This window comes from Gorilla gorilla, chromosome 1 (genome assembly GCF_029281585.2).
Source record: "Gorilla gorilla gorilla isolate KB3781 chromosome 1, NHGRI_mGorGor1-v2.1_pri, whole genome shotgun sequence".
NCBI lineage: Eukaryota > Metazoa > Chordata > Mammalia > Primates > Hominidae > Gorilla > Gorilla gorilla.
The window spans coordinates 132153601-132166478 of record NC_073224.2 but is presented as its reverse complement, the minus strand read 5'-3'; the positions used below and the strand labels follow the sequence as shown (position 1 = coordinate 132166478).

General features: G+C 38.7%; 1 protein-coding gene across 2 annotated transcripts in view; it reads right to left on the bottom strand.

The window, feature by feature from the left end:
• The window catches only part of VAV3 (vav guanine nucleotide exchange factor 3), a 388694-nt gene that overhangs the window by 254772 nt on the left and 121044 nt on the right, over nt 1–12878 (bottom strand). The window lies entirely within an intron of this gene.

The following is a 12878-nucleotide window of genomic DNA, read 5'->3' as shown; positions in this document are numbered from 1 at the left end:
GTATAATAGGTGTCTTTAACACTTCAGTAGAAATGGCTCCCCTTGTGTCTACCTTGCAATTAATTTATGTTTTCCAAGGTGTCGATGCGTCAATATTCATATTTAAGATATGGAAATTTTAAAACCGGTAACGCTGTACAAAATGTAAGCCATTGATTACATTGTACAAAATGTAAACTGCTGAATCATAAGTTAGGAAAAGCAAATAACATACACAAATTGTTAATTGAATACATTCATGCTAGAAAAACGACTATGATTCAAAGAACCATACTATTCTATTTTGTGTGCTTGGAATTTTCACTATCAAAAGTTTTAAAAAGTTTGATATAACAGTGAAAACCTAATGAGAAATACATGATATTTTTTCGCAACTAGAAAATCATAGCAAAAAATCATAAAGATAAAGTAATTATGAAGATCAAGCATTAACATTTACATTAAGCTTAGCGAGGAAGGCATGTCAAAAGCTGAGGCAAGTCAAAAACTAGGCCTCTTGTGCCAGTTAGACAAGTAGTGAATGTAAAGGAAAAGTTATTGAAGGAAATTAAAGCTGCTACTCCAGTAAATACACAAATGATAAGAAAGTGAAACAGCTTTATTACTGACACAGTGAAAGTTTTCGTGGTCTGGATAGATCAGATCAGCCACAACATTCCCTTAAGCCAAAACATAACTCAAGGCCCTAACTCTCTTCCATTCTGTGAAGGCTGAGAAAGGTGAGGAAACTGTAGAAGAAAAGTTTGAAGCTAACAGAGGTTGGTTCATAAGGTTTTAAGAAAGAAGTCATCTTCATAACATAATTTTAAAATGATGTTAGACCAATCCTTTTTAAAGAAAATATTATCATGTATTTGTTCAAATCTCTCTTCTATACTTTTTCACTTATAACTGAGACTAACAAAATTTTAGAAATTTTTTCTTCTAATTTTTACTTATGTATGTCTATACTTACCTACAACATTCTAGGTTTATCTTTTCCAAAAGTTCATACTCTTTTTCAAGGGATGAGTTCTGAATATTCAGGAATCAATTATACAGTGTGTTTATGACGTGTGGTCAGTGCCTATTTCACTCCCTGTAACCCCACCAAGCAATAGTGAAATGTTCTTGTTATTGTGAAGCTAGCAAAGTTCTAGGGAGTCACTTGGATGACAAGGGTGGCTTCAAAAATGGTGCTAAAATTATTACATGAATCGTAATTAATAATTCAATTCAAGTTCTTCCTTGACTACTACAAGTAATCAAGCACTAGCTATGGCAATGCTTACTCGCATGCAATTTTGTTCACAGTGTCCACTCAGGTTCATTGCTCACATGAGACAGTATCAGATCTCAATAAACCATAATATACTTTTAGTTCTTTTTCAAAAGTAAAACACTTTCACTCACTTTAAGATATTTAGAAACTATAGAGAACTGTAAAGCAGAACCAGGTGTTTTAACTACAGTCAACAATTTGCTGTAAATAATTCTTGTTTTTTCATTATGCAATTTTGTGTGGCCATATATAAACCCATTTTACATTTAAAAATTGCACCCTTATGGACACACACAGAAGAAACATCTCTTAAAGGGAAATAAATGCATGATACACCCGTAAATTATTCCAAAACCACATATACCTGTTCTAAATGTCTTTAGTACCCAATGTCTCTGCTGTTGTCAAGTCATAAATTAGCCCCCTTCAGGATTAGCTCTCATAACTCTTAAACCACTGGGCCCCATGCAGTGCTCTAAGGCAGGAATTTTAAAAATGTTCCATTGCATAAAATCAGTAAGGATACAGGAAAATAACTACAGGAAATTGGAATATTCAATTGACAATCTGGAGTACTGTCAATTAGATCAAGTTATTTGATAACTCTACACAATAGCAGAACACGCATTCTGATCAAGCTCACATGGAATAGTCATCATGACAGACCACATTCCAGGCCACAAAACATACCTTAATGGGAGGAGTGGGGACAAGATGGCCAACTAGATGCAGCCAGGAAGCCCCTCTCCCACCAAGAGAGACCAAAATATTGAGTAAACCAACATACTTTGAACAGATCTTTGGAGAGAAAGCAATGAGAGTCAATAGAGAGGCAATGCAAACACCAGGGCTGATGAGGAAGGAAGCTGGGAACCCTGCATGAGGTTGCTGAATGCCAGGACTAGTTCCTGGCCTTAAACAGCTCCTAAGGAAGAAGTGAGTGAAGTGACTGTGGGACAACCTACTCTCACCATGGACCTCTGGGATCCTAGCTACAGGAGATCCCATGACCCCCACAGGCTTCTGAACTGACAGGGGCATCTGTCCAGAGAGTAGAAAGAGACAGAGCTCCAGCCTGCATGGAACCCAGGGGTTTTACACATAGGGCAGCTACAGCAAAATGCTCTAATAAGCACCCATCATTCAAGGCTCTCCATCTTCCTCCAAGTAGCTGTAACCCCTGCTGACTGCTAGGCCAGTAGAGAGTAGGGCTATATTTTCTGCAGGACTGGGGCACATCTGTACTGCATGCTCCCCTGTCCACCAGCCGCTATCAAGGCCCCTGCCTGGCTGCTCCCACAAGAGCATGCACACCACACAGGTTCCATTACCCAGCCTCAGTGCCTTGCCATGGCCCCACATGAGTGCTTTCCTGGAGGCCTAGGAGCACTATGGCTACCCTAGCACAGCTGGCGCCAAGCAGCTAGAGGACAAAGCCTCAGGCTTGTGGCAACCCCCCAGGTTAGAGCAGATGGCTCAGGAGTGACAAGCTGAGATCTATGGCTGGTCCTCAAGCAGGGAAAGAGCACCCACTCTGAACACTGAGAAGAGTGAGATGTGCGGTTTGTGGGCCAGTGTGAGAGCTGGGCATGCCTCCCTCTGCGGGGCTGGTCTGGGAACTGTGTGGTCTATCTGCTAGCTGCAGCCTCTGCCCAATGTAGCCTCATGGCCTAGAACACTTAACAGCCCAATGATCTGGGCAAAGAAAGTTTGGGAAAAAACTAGCAGGTAGGGACAGATTCTACAGTAGCCACCAGAAGGAGATCAGTGAATGGAGAGCAAGCTGGAGGTCCCCACAGCTGTCTGCAGGGCAAAAAACCCTGGCCCATAGGCACCATACCATCTGCACAGCCACAGCATCACTGCTCTGCCCAAAGATCCCCCACCCTTGACCTCTTACATCAACAGACCACCTATGGACATACTCCACAATCCATTCTGACTGTGCCAAGCACAGAGGACCAGCAGACCTCCGGAATTCTGCAGGTTTCTGGCAATCTAACCTTCAGCTCAGGCTGCCCCTAAGGGAAGGGGAAGCACAGCCCATTAGGACATTCCTTAGGGCTAGGGAAACACAGGCATGGTGCCTAAATATATATACACCTAACACTGGAGCATCCAGATTCATAAAACAAGTTTTTAGAGACCCATGAAAAGACAGGCACAAAATAATAGTGAAAGATGTTAACACTCCACTGACAGCATTAGACAGATCATCGAGGCAGAAACCTAACAAAGAAATTATGGACTTAAACTTAACACTTGACAAATTGGACCTAATAGACATTGACAGAATACTCAACCCAATAATCACAGAATATACAATCTTCTCCTCTACACACAAAACATAATCTAAGATTGACCATATGTTTAGCCATAAAGCAAGTCTCAATAAATTCAAACAACTTACTCCTGAATGATTTTAACGTAAACAACAAAATGAAGGTGGAAATCAAAAAATCTTTGAAATTAATGAAACAGAATCACAACATACCAAAATACTTGGGATATAATGAAAGTAGTGTTAAGAGGAAAGTTTACAGCACTAAATGCCTACATCAAAAAGTTTAAAAGTTCTCAAATTAACAATCTAACACTGCACCTACAGGAACTGGAAAAACAAGAACAAACCAAGCTCCAAACTAGCAGAAGAAAAGAAATAAAATCAGCGAAGAACTAAATGAAACTGAGATGCAAATACTCATCTAAAAAGTCAACAAAAACAAAAGTTGGTTCTTTGAAAGAATAAATAAGATTGTTAGACCACTGTCTAGATGAACAAAAACAGAAAAGATACAGATAAGCATGATCAAAAATGGCAAAGATGACATTACCACTGATCCTACCAAAACATAAAAGAACCTCAGACTATTATGAATACCTCTATGCATACAAATCAGAAAAGCTAGAGGAAATATATAAACTCCTAGAACAACACAACCTCCAAGATTGAACCAGAAAGAAATTGAAAACCTGAACAGATCAGTAACACATTCTGAAATTGAATCAGTAATAAGAAACCTACCAACAAAAAAACCAGATGGATTCACAGCCAAATTCTTCCTGATGTACAAAGAAAAACTGGTACCAATCCTGCTGAAGCTATTCCCAAAAAATCAAGGAGGAAGGACTCCTCCCTAACTGACTCTACAAAGCCAGCATCATCCTAATACCAAAACCTGGCAGAGAAACAATGGGCAAAAAAAAACAAAACGAAACAAAACTTCAAGCCGATATCCCTGATGAATATAGATGCAGAAATCCTTAAGAAAATAATAGCAAACCAACTCTAGAAGCACATCAAAAAGTTAGTTTACCATGATGAAGGAGGCCTTATTCCTGGGATGCAATGTTGGTTCAACATATGCAAATCAATAAATGTGATTCACCACATAAATAGAACTAAAATCAAAAACCATATGATCATCTCAATAGACACAGAAAATAACTTTGAATAAAATCTAACATCCCTTTATGATAAAAACTCTCAATAGACTAGGCATTGAAGGAACATTTCCTGATTGGAAAAATCAGTATCATTAAAATGGCCATACTGTCCAAAGCAATTTACAGATTTAACACTACTCCTATCAAACTAGCTATGTCATTTTTCACAGAATTAGATAAAAACTACTCTGAAATTCATATGGAACCAAAAAAGAGCCCAAATATCCAAAGCAATCTTAAGCAAAAGGAACAAAGCCAAAGGCATCACATTACCCAACTTGAAACTACACTACAAGGCTATAGTAACCAAAACAGCATGGTACTGATACAAAAAGTGACACATAGACCAATGAAACAGAATACAGAACCAATAAATAAAGCTGCACACCTACAGCTATCTGATCTTTGACAAAGTCAGTGAAAATCAGAAAAGGGGGAAAGAATCCCTTTTCAATAAATGGTACTGGCATTACTGGCTAGCCATACACAGGAGAATGGAACTGGACTCCTACCTATCACCATATACAAAAATCAACTCGAGATGGATTAAAGACTTAAATGTAAGACCTCAAACTGTAAAAATCCTAGAAGAAAACCTAGGAAATACTCTTTTCAATATGGGACCTGGCAAATAATTCATGGTCAAGTTCTCAAAAGCAATTGTGACAAAAACAGAAATTGACAAATAGGACCTAATTAACCTAAAGAGCTTCTGCACAGTAGGAGAAACTATCAACAGAGTAAACAAACTACAGAATGGAAGAATATATTCGCAAACTATGCATCCGACAAAGGTCTAATAACCAGAATCTATCAGGAACTTAAATAAATCAAGAAGAATATATTCGCAAACTATGCATCCGACAAAGCTCTAATAGCCAGAATCTATCAGGAACTTAAATAAATCAAGCACAAAACAGGAACTCCATTGAAAAGTGAGCAAAGGACATGAACAGACCCTTCTCAAAAGACAACACACAAGTCTCCAACAAACATAAATGTTCAACATCACTAATCAGAGAAATGCACATCAAAACCAGAATGAGATACAAACTCACATCTGGTCAGGGTGGCTTTTATTAAAAAGACAAAAAATAACAAATGTTGGCAAGGCTGTGGAGAAAAGAGAACACTTTTACACTGTTGATGGAAATGCAAACTAGCCCAGCCACTGTGGAGAGCAGTTTGGAGATTTCTCAAAGAACTAAAGAGTCAAGTTGAACTACCATTCAATCCAGCAATCCAATTACTGGGTATACAACCAAAGGAAAATAAATCATTCTACCTAGAGACACATGCACCCGTACATTCATTGCAGCACTATTCACAATAGCAAAGACATGAAATCAACCCAAGTGCCCATCAACGGTAGACCAGATAAGAAATTGTACACCATGGGATACTGTGCAGCCCTAAAATAAAAAGAATTAAAATCATGTCCTTTGCAGCAGCATAGATGGTGCTGGAGCGTATTAGCCTAGGTGAACTAACACAGAAACAGAAAATCAAATAATGCATGTTCTCACTTACGAGTGGGAGCTAAACATGAGGTATATGTGGACATAAAGATGGGAACAATAGGCACTGAGGACTACTAGAGCAAGGAGAGGAGAGAGGCAAGGGCTGAAAAACTACCTATTGAGTACTATGCTCACTACCTGGGTGACACATTCCTTTGTACTCTAAATCTTGGTATCACACAATATACCTCTGTAACAAACCTGCACATGTACCCCCAAATCTAGAATAAAAGTTTAAAAGAAAAGGAAAAATTAAAAGAATACTGTAGTAGTAAAATGCATAAGTTAGCATTTCTTGCCAATCTACTCAGCTTTATAGGGCAGAGGCTGATTTAATTCATCTGTGTAAACTGACTGTCTTCTTCAAGCTTATGACCAAATACAAAACTGATAACCTATTTTATTATAAAAATAATTACTGAATAAAATATACCTTAACAGAATAGAAATCATATAAAGTATGTTCTCAGACAATATGGAACTAAACTAGAAATCAGCAACAGAAAGATAGCTAGAAAATGTCCAGATACCTGTTAATTAAAGAACACTCAAGTAACTTATGAGTCGAAAAATTCACAAATGAACTTTGAAATATTTTAACTACATGAAAATCAAGCTACAAGTTGTCTAAATGCATGAGATGCAGCAAAAATTGGTCCTTAGAGAAAAATTTATAGCATTAAATGCATATACTAAACCAGAAAAAATATCTAAAATTAATAATCTAAAGCTTCCAACCTAGGAAACTAGAGAAAGAACAACTTAAGCTTAGAGCAGACAGAATAAAAGAAATACTAAAAATTAGAGCAGGAATCAACAAAATTGGAAACAGGTAAACAATAGGAGGAACCAATAAAACCAAAAGATGGTTCTTTGAAAAGATCAATAAAACTGATAAACTTCCAGCTAAGCTAACCAAGAAAAAAGAAAGATGACACAAATTGCTAATATCAGAAATAAAGGAGAGATCATTACTACTAATTCCATGGACACCAAAACGATAACAAGGGAATGCAATGAACAACACTATGCCCACAAATTTGATAATTTAGGTGAAATAGGCCAATTCCTTGAAAGACACAAACTCACACAGGAGAAATAGATAATACCAACAGACCTGTATCAGCTAAAGAAGTCGAATTAATAATTAATAACCTTCCAAAAGAAAACATCAAGCCCAGATGGTTTCACTAGTGAATTCTACCAAACGTTCAAAGAAAATATAATCCACAATTTCTTCCAGAAAATAGAAAGAATACTTCCTAAAGTTCTCTATAGAAACTTGTAAATGTTTTGCTGTTAGCCTGTAAATGTTGTAATGTTGTAAATGTAATGTTGTAAATGTTGTAAATGTTACACTGTTAGCAGTGTAAATCACTGCTTTAAATTCAATACATAAAAAGTTGGTGCTTCAATATGCTAGAAAGCATTTAGGTCACTTTTTACTTGCTACAAAACAACATGTATATTTTAAAGAAGTTGTGCAAAGACCTTTCTTGATTGGCACCACTTAAAGACAAGGTAGTAAAGGAATAGGTTATCAAACGATGTTCATTAATAAAGTGCCTTATTCTAGACAGTCCCTGCACTTTAACAGATATAAACATTTCCCTCTCAGCCATAAATGCTCCATTCCAGAGCATTTAACCATTGGCACATATGCCAAGGGTCTTGCTTTGATGACATTTCATTGTCTATTCATATTTCACAGCCTTTCTATGATCAATCCATCAGGAAGTGCTCAAAGTTAACGTTCTTAACGTGCCCTAAAGAAAAGTAAAGGAAGCAACAAAAGTTAAGTCAGGGGTTCTGGTCAAGGCAGGAAAGGAAAAAAGTGACTAGGAACAAAAAGTAGTTGATACAAAGGAAAAGAAGAGGAGAAAGCACTGAAAGCATTTTAAAAATAAAAGGCAAACTGTCTAGTTGGCAACAGACCAAGATATAAGTAGAGCATATTTCAGAGACTCCTAAAAGCAAGTGTGAAGAACTATAAACCACTGGGAGGAAGTGAAAACTCTGAGCAAGGGATCAACATGTTCAGAGATGCTTTAAAAAAAAAAAAAATTCATCTGGCAATCAAATAGCTTATACGAGAAGGCTGGAGGCAGTGAGACCACAATGAGACTACTGCCATGGTCTTAGCTAGAAGAACTGAGGTTTAAGCTGACTGACAGCAGTGTGGTAGGGAAGAGTTGGCCAGTACCAAAGGGAGACCACTCAGGGGAATGATGATGGGAGTTCCATTATATACACCAATAGTGAATGCCATATGGTCTTAAATTCATTCATTCATACACTCAGAAAATACTAAGCATCTTCTATGTGCAGTACTGTTCTAGGATATGGTAACATAGCAGTGAATACAGCACAAAGTTCTTGTCCTCAACAAAGCTCATATTCTGGTGTATTTAGGGGATGGGGGGGTAGAAAAAGAAACAATTTTAAAAGTATAAACGGTATATCAGCTGTAATAAGAAATACGGGGAAAAAAACTAAAGCAATATAAAGGGCACAGAAATTGTCAGAAGGCTGAGGAGAAACAGTAGCGGTTGCTATTTTGTTTCAAATGTTCAGAAAAGGCATCTATAACAAGGATATTTAAACAGAGATCTAAAGGAGGTGAGAAAACAATCTTTCTCCACTCCAACACTGCTTGTGGGTGCCATAGATCAAGCTATAAATATGCCCCAATTTAAAATAGGTATCATTAACATACAAAAACACAAAGTAAAAGCATTAGATAGGGCACACTTTAACTGTGATGGGAAGTAGAAATAAAACACATTTTAGGATTCAAGTATTATTTTTCATTTATTATGCTAAAATGACTAAATGACTGTTCCTCTCTCTAGGTCTGAGCTGTCCATCACTTTAGACACTTGAAGTGAGGCTAGTCTAAATTGCTATGTGCTGTAAGTGTAAATACAAACTGGGTTTGGAAGAATAAGGAAAAAAAACAGAAAATATCTCATTAATACTTTGTGTATTGATTACATGTTTAAATGATAATTGGGGTGCGTTGGGTTAAATAAAATGTATTATTAAAATTAATTTTTCACTTTTTAAATGTAGCAACTAGAAAATTTAAAATTACATGGCTTGCATTTATGGCTCTCATATTTCTATTAGACAGCATTATTCTAGTTTCATTACCTAGTAATAAATTTTTCTATACTACCATTGCTCATGCCCCAAATTACTCAAAAAGAAAAATCAATTTAATAAGAATATTAAAGAGAATACTGAAAAACAATTTCTAGCAAATGTTTACCTTAATACTTATATTGTCTACCTAGTACTTCCCTCTTCTGAGTGTGGAACCCCTCTTCTTTAAGACACTGCTTTAAACATTTAGTTCCCAAATTCTAAAATGAGTCTACTACCTTGGACATAGCTGAATGGCAAGGGAAGGGAGTTGTGAGATGAATAGCTAAAAATAAAAAGCACTCTGCACTATTGGCCACAGTTGAGTGGCCCAGGAGTGAACAGCTGACTCAAGGTGAGGCAACTGCAGTCCTTCCCACTGATTTTTAGTACCTCTGAATCATTTTGTTTTAGGTGTGTCTCTTATAAACAGTGTATAGTTGGGCCTTTGTGAGCCAAACTGGAAATTGTTTCGGTACTTCCACCCATCTGGTGAACTTCTGTGGCAGTAGTTTCACTTTAATCTTTGGCATCTCTTTTCTCTCCCATGCAGCTTTTTAAACTGTTCTTGTTCACAGCAAAGGTTTGAGGCAAGGTATGAGAGATAGCTCAATGAGATTTCATTCTTCTTTTTTTTTAAACTTAGTTAATTTGAAGTTTGGGTGAAACTTGGTTTTCTGGTTAAGCAGGGGGTGTCATTTTTACGCATTTTAATTTTTCTTCTTGTTCTCTATCATACACAGGATATTTTTGGAGGGGGCACAGACTTAGGCAGATATCGTTATCTGTCTAGAAATTTCTCCCGATTTTTATAACCGTAGCTAAGAAACAGTGTCTCCAATGAGAGAAATATTAACATAATATGGAAATTAATGATGGTTAATTTCATTAATATGGAAATATTAACATCAAGTGTTCATATTCCTATCATGAGGAACTTTATCTATGATGAGAGCAGAAGCAGACCTACTGAGAAAAAAGTAGAGAAAAAAGACAGACAGAGAGAATGCTATTTGAATTCCTGGTTCCACTTGTTCCTGAAGTCCACCTTTACTCCGCCCTTCCCAATAGTTTGGCTGTTCCAATTTATAGTGAAACCTATGAATCAAATTCTCCACATTATGCTCAACCTAAGGCATAATGCTCCTGGGTGAGCATTATAACTGACAGCTCTGGAATCAGGCTACTTGGATTTAAATCCTGACTCTTAAACACACATCCTGAGTAAGTTTCCTATAAACCTTTGGTGCTTCAGTTTTTGTATATATAAAATAAGGATGATAAGAGTACCTACTAATAAAACTGTCATTAGAATTTGACTAGATATGTGAAGCCCTTAGCACAGCACAAATATATATATATATATAGTTAATAAACATTAGTTATTATCAGTTCTAGTGGTAGCTCAAATTGGATTTCTATCACAACTCTAAATGTTCACTAGTCATCTATAGACTTTTGTCTTAGAATTACACTGTTGAGATTAAAAATGTATGTGTGCGTGTGTGTGTGTATATATATATTTATATATATATATGAGGAAGGTGGTTCAATTCACTAGCCATCTGCTGAAGTATGAGGAGGCGTATTTAAACCTCCACATTACCGAGGAATATTCAGAAGGGGCTGGAACATAGAAAGCCAAACTTCATCCCACACTGTGTGCACCAAGTTTTTTCACCCTCTCCCCCCAGGGGGTTATTCCAGACTGATAAAATCAGACACGGAAAAATGCATTTTTGGGGGAGTCTTGTGCCTGTTCAGTTGTGACAGATAATCCTAGGATAAAACGTACCCCTACAAAGTGGGGAGCTTTCCCACTGTGGGGGTTCAAAGAAGATGATTCTTCCTGGAAAAGGGAGAAGAGAATGAACTTCATGACAAAGAAACAAAACTGGAAACTGAGAAGTATTCATGATGAGACTATCTTATAAAAGACATAACTTTAACTAACCTATAAGAGACTTTAACTTTTAAAGTTTTCTTCCTGGATTCTGGGCAAGATGGCTGAATAGGAACAGTTCCAGTCTGCAGCAACCAGTGAAACCAACGCAGAAGGCGGGTGATTTCTGCATTTCCAACTGAGGTACCCAGCTCATTTCATTGGGACTGCTTAGACAGTGGGTACAGCCCACGGAGGGCAAGCAGAAGCAGGGTGGGGCATTCCTCACCCAGGAAGTGCAAGAGGTCAGGGAACTCCCTCCCCTAGCCAAGGGAAGCCTTGAGCGACTGTGCCATGAGGGACGGTGCTATCCGGCCCAGATACTACGTTTTTCCCACTATCTTCGCAACCCACAGAACAGGAGATTCCATCTGGTGCCTACACCACCAGGGCCCTGGGTTTCAAGAACAAAACTGGGTGGCCATTTGGGCAGACACTGAGTTAGCTGCAGAAGTTTTTTTCCGTACCCCAGTGGTTCCTGGAACACCAGCGAGACAGAAACATTCACTCCCCTGGAAAGGGGGCTGAAGCCAGGAAGCCGAGTGGTCTTGCTCATCAGATCCCATGCCCATGGAGCCCCATAAGCTAAGATCCACTGGCTTGAAATTCTCCTTGCCAGCACAGCAGTCTGAATTCGACCTGGGATGCTCCAGCTTGGTGGGGGAGGGAGGCTTGAGTAGGCAGTTTTCCCCTCACAGTATAAACAAAGCCTCCAGGAAGTTCGGACTGGGTGGAGCCCACCACAGCTCAGCAAAGCCCCTGTAACCACACTTCCTCTCTAGATTCCTCGTGTCTGTGGAGGGCATCCTCTGAAAGAAAGGCAGCCCCCAAAGTCAGGGGCTTATAGATAAAACTCCCATCTCCCTGGGACAGAGCACCTGGGGGAAGGTGCAGCTGTGGACGCAGCTTCAGCAGACTTAAAGCTTCCTGCCTGCTGGCTCTGAAGAGAGTGGTAGATCTCTCAGCACAGCGTTTGAGCTCTGCTCAAAGGGACAGACTGCCTCCTCAAGTGGGTCCCTGACCCCCGTGCCTCCTGAGTGGGAGACACCTCCCAGCAGGGGTCGACAGACACCTCTTACTGGAGAGCTCCGGCTGGCAACTGGTGGGTGCCCCTCTGGGACGAAGCTTCCAGAGAAAGGAACAGGCAGCAATCTTTGCTCTTCTGCAGCATCCACTGGTGATACCCAGGCAAACAGAATCTGGAGTAGACCTCCAGCCAGACCTGCAGCAGAGAGGCCTGACTGTGAGAAAGAAAACTAACAAACAGAAAGGAATAGCATCAACATCAATGAAAAGGACATCCACACAAAAACCCCATTCAAAGATCACCAACATCAAAGATCAAAGGTAGATAAATCCACAAAGATGAGGAAAAAACAGCACAAAAAGGCTGAAAATACCAAAAACCAGAATGCCTCTCCTCCAAAAGATCACAACTCCTTGCCAGCAAGGGAACAAAACTGGAAAGAGAATGAGTTTGACGAATTGACAGAAGTAGGCTTCAGAAGGTGGGTAATAACAAACTCCTCCGAACTAAAGAAGTATGTTATAACCAAATGCAAGG